Below are 4,903 nucleotides of genomic sequence, written 5' to 3'. Positions count from 1 at the left end.
GAGCCTTAACCGCCTCCATTTTTTTTTTCGCTCGACTCATGTAATCACACTCGCCTTGATTCTAAGTGGCCCGAGTCACTTACGTGATCCAAAACTGGGTAACTTTTTCTTTTTTCTTTTTTTTGTCAAGTCCCAAAGTTTTGAACTCGAATAGAGTCGGATGCCCCGACTCGAGTCATCTCCAAATTTTTTGCACGACTCATGTCACCGTGCTCGACTTGATTCTAAGTGCCCCGAGCCGTGTACATGATCCAAAAGCGGTTAACTTTTTCTTTTTGGTTAACGCCCAAAGTTTTCAACCCGACCCGCCTCGGCAACCTTGACTCGAAGCGCCTCGAGCCTTAATGGCCTCCAATGTTTTTGCACGGCTCATGCCACCGTTGACTTTTTGCTCGAATCATGTCACCCAGGGCACCTCAATGCTACGTGAGGCGAGCCCTGTGCGCGATCCAAAACCGGGTAATGTTTTTTTTTGAACTCCCAAAATTTCATTCTTTTTTGCCTTACGAGGCCTATCATGATCTCTTTTTATAAAGAAAATTCTCAAATCGGATTGTTTCGGCTACCCTACCTCGAATCTAGCTAGCTAGGCGTAACGCCTCAAGTCGGCTCGGCAATACGTGAACTGAAACTTGTGCGTGATCCAAAAGCGGGTAACTTGTTTTTTTTTTTTTTTGTTGTAATGCCCAAAATTTAGCGCTTTTCGCTGTACAGGGCCTCCCATGATTTTTTTTGTTTTGTTTTTTTTTTTTTTTCCCCTCGTAGACCCACTCTGGCGACCCAGTCGGGTCGGCCGAGGCTGGGGCGACGGAGATGGGTTGACCTAGTCGGGTGACCCAAGTTGGGTCGACCCAGGCGTGCGATCCTGGCTGGGGACAGCAAATCAATTCTATAAGTTTGCTTGCCAATTTTGCTAGCCAGGTCGGCTCACCAAGTCATCTAACCATGTGGTCTTTGCCAAATCAAGAATTGACTCTTTAAGTCCACTCACAGCTCGTTGCCCCGCCGAGTTGCTTCTCTAAGCCCACTCACCATGTCAGCTCACCAAGTCGGTTGTTCAAGTACGTTGCCAAGTCAACTCTTTAAGTCCGCTCACCAGGTCAGCCCGCCCAAGTCACCTCTTTAAGTTCCTTCGCCAGGTCGGCCCGCCCAAGTCGCATCAGCGGGCTAACTCGCCGAGTCACCTCACGAAGTTGACTCTTTAAGTGCGCTCACCAAGTTAGCTCACCAAGTCGACTCACCATCTCGCCTCGATAAGTTGGCTTGCCCAGTTACCCCACCAAGTCATTGCCTCTTTAAGCCCGCTCACCGTGTCAGCTCGTCAGCTCGTCGAGTCGCCTCACCACGTCGGCTCTCTAATACCGCTCGCCAAGTCGCCCCACCAACTTGCCCCGTTAGGTCCACTCACCACATCGCCCCGTTAGGCCCACTCTCACCAAGTGGACTCTTTAAGTCTGCTCATAAAGTTGAGCCACCAAGTACTCTCACCAAGTCGACTCTTTAAGTCCTTTCGTCGAGTCACCCCACCAAGTACTCTCACCAAGTCAACTCTTTAGGTCCGTTCATAGAGTCACCCCACCAAGTCGACCCTTCAAGTGGGTTCATCAAGTCACCCCACCAAGTCGACTCTTTAAGTTCATTCATCAAGTCACCTCGCCAGGTCAGCACACAAATTACTCTCACCGAGTCGACTCCTTAAGTTCGTTCATCAAGTCACCCCGCCAGGTCGGCCCACCAAGTGGACTCTTTAAGTTCGTTCATGAAGTCACTCTGCCAAGTCGGCCCACCAGGTTGACTCTTTAAGTTCGTTCATCAAGTCACCCCGCCAGGTCAGCCCACCAACTACTCTCACCAAGTTGACTCTTTAAGTTTGCTCACAAAGTCACCCCACCAGGTCGGCCCACCAAGTACTCTCACCAGGTCGACTCTTTAGGTTTTTTCATCAGGTCACCCCACCGAGTACTCTCACCAAGTCGACTCTTTAAGTTCATTCATCAAGTTGCCCCGCCAGGTCGGCCCACCAAGTACGCTCACCAAGTCGACCCTTTAAGTTCGGTCATCAACTCACCCCGCTAGGTCGGCCCACCAAGTACTCTCACAAAGTCGACTCTTTAGGTTCGTTCATCAATTCACCCCGCCAGCTCGGCCCACCAAGTTCTCTCACCAGGTCGACTCTTTAAGTTCGTTCATCAAGTCACCCCGCCAGTTCGACCCACCAAGTACTCTCACAAAGTTGACTCTCTAAGTTCGTTCATCAGGTCACCCTGCCAGGTCAGCCCACCAAGTACTCTCACCAAGTCACCCCGCTAGTTTGACCCACCAAGTCGACTCTCTAAGTCCGTTCATCAAGTCACCCCGCTAGGTTGGCCCACCAAGTCGAATCTTTAAGTCCGTTCATCAAGTCACATGACCAGGTCAGCCCACCGAGTACTCTCACCAAGTCGACTCTTTAAGTTTGTTCATCAAGTCACCCGGCCAGGTCGACCCATCAAGTCACCAAGTACTCTCACCAAGTCAACTCTCTAAGTCCGTTCATCAAGTCACCCCGCCAGGTCGGCCCACCAAGTTGGATCTTTAAGTCCGTTCATCAAGTCACCCCACCAAGTACTCTAACCAAGTCGATTCTTCGAGTGCGTTCATCAAGTCACCCGACCAACTACTCTCACCAAGTCGACTCTTTAACTATGTTCATCAAGTCACCCCACCAAGCACTCTCACCACGTCAACTCTTTAGGTCCGTTCATAAAGTCACCCCACCAGGTCGACCCTTCAAGTGCGTTCATCAAGTCACCCCACCAAGTACTCTCACCAATTCGACTCTTTAAGTCTTTTCATCAGGTCACCACACCAAGTACTCTCACCAAGTCAACTCTTTAGGACCGTTCATCAAGTCACCTCGCCAAGTCGACCCTTGAAGTCCGTTCATCAAGTCAAACCCCACCAAGTACTCCCACCAAGTCGACTCTTTAAGTCAGTTCATGAAGTCACCCAACCAGGTCGGCCCACCAAGGACTCTCACCAAGTCGACTCTCTAAGTCTGTTCATCAGGTCACCCCACCGAGTACTCTCACCAAGTCAACTCTTTAGGTCCGTTCATGAAGTCACCCCGCAAAGTCGACCCTCTAAGTTCGTTCATCGAGTCACCCCGCCAAGTCGACTCTTTAAGTCCTTTCATCAAGTCACCCCGCCAAGCCGACTCTCTAAGTGCATTCATCAAGTCACCAGAACAACTACTCTTACCAAGTCGACTCTATAAGTCCGTTCATCAAGTCGGCCCACCAAGTACTCCCACCAAGTCGACTCTTTAAGTCCGTTCATCAGTTCACCCCGCCAAGTACTCTCACCAAGTCAACTCTTTAGGTCCGTTCATCGAGTCACCCTGCCAAGTCGACCCTTTAAGTCCGTTCATCAAGTCGCCCCGCCGAGTTGCTTCTCTAAGCCCACTCACCATGTCAGCTCACCAAGTCGGTTGTTCAAGTATGTTTCCAAGTCAACTCTTTAAGTTCTCTCACCAGGTCAGCCCGCCCAAGTCGCCTCTTTAAGTTCGTTCGCCAGCTCGGCCCGCCCAAGTCGCATCAGCGGGCTAACTCACTGAGTCACCTCACGAAGTTGACTCTTTAAGTGCGCTCACCAAGTCAGCTCACCAAGTTGACTCACCATCTCGCCTCGATAAGTTGGCTTGCCGAGTTACCCCACCAAGTCGTCGCCTCTTTAAGCCCGCTCACCGTGTCAGCTCGTCAGGTCGGCTCACCAAGTCGACTAATCAAGTAGGCCCACCAAGTCGCCTCAAGGATAGCTCCTCACCATGAGTCACCTCACCATGTTGACTCAATGAGTCACCTCACCATGTTGACTCTTTGAGCCCGCTCGCCAGGTCGCCTCACCAAGTCGACTCGAGTACAATGCCAAGTCGACTCTTTAAGTTCGCTTGCCAGGTCGACTCGCCAAGTCAGCTCACCATGTCATCTCAACGAACCAACTCTTTAGGACCGTTCATCAAGTCACCTTGCCAAGTCGACCCTTGAAGTTCGTTCATCAAGTCAAACCCCACCAAGTACTCCCACCAAGTCGACTCTTTAAGTCAGTTCACAAAGTCACCCAACCAGGTCGGCCCACCAAGGACTCTCACCAAGTCGACTCTCTAAGTCTGTTCATCAGGTCACCCCACCGAGTACTCTCACCAAGTCAACTCTTTAGGTCCGTTCATCAAGTCACCCCGCAAAGTCGACCCTCTAAGTTCGTTCATCGAGTCACCCCGCCAAGTCGACTCTTTAAGTCCTTTCATCAAGTCACCCCGCCAAGCCGACTCTTTAAGTCCGTTCATCAAGTCACCGTCCCAATCTGGCCGAGCCGTTCTGGCCGAGCCATGCTGGCCGAGCCGATCTGGGCGAGCCATTCTGGCCGACCCGATCTGGCCGAGCCGTTCTGGCCAAGCCATGCTGGCCGAGCCGATCTGGGCGAGCCATTCTGGCCGAGCCGATTTGGGCGACTCGTTCTGGGTGAGCCGATCTTTGCGACCCGTTCTGGCCGAGCCATGCTGGCTGAGCCGTTCTGGCCGAGCCATGCTGGCCGAGCCAATCTGGGTGAGCCATTCTGGCTGAGCCATGCTGGCCGAGCCATTTTGGCTGAGCCGATCTGGGCGAGCCGTTCTTGCCGAGCCATGCTGGCCGAGCCATTCTGGCCTAGCCATGCTGGCCGAGCCGATCTGGGCTAGCCGATCTGGCCGAGCTCCAAAAATGGTGTTGTGGATGGCTGTTTGGTCACCTCTGTGCCAACTCGATCGGCACAACATTGGGAATGGTTCGACAGCGGTTGTCATTCCAATGTGTCATCGGGATGTCTTGGAACGCGGCCTTTCAAGGGCGAGCTCGCGTCTAGCACTTGGATTGTGCGTCGTCACAAG

This window comes from Cupressus sempervirens, chromosome 2, assembly GCF_028749045.1.
Source record: "Cupressus sempervirens isolate cs-2001-9-10 chromosome 2, ASM2874904v1, whole genome shotgun sequence".
NCBI classification, from domain to species: domain Eukaryota; kingdom Viridiplantae; phylum Streptophyta; class Pinopsida; order Cupressales; family Cupressaceae; genus Cupressus; species Cupressus sempervirens.
This window is presented reverse-complemented; position numbering follows the sequence as displayed.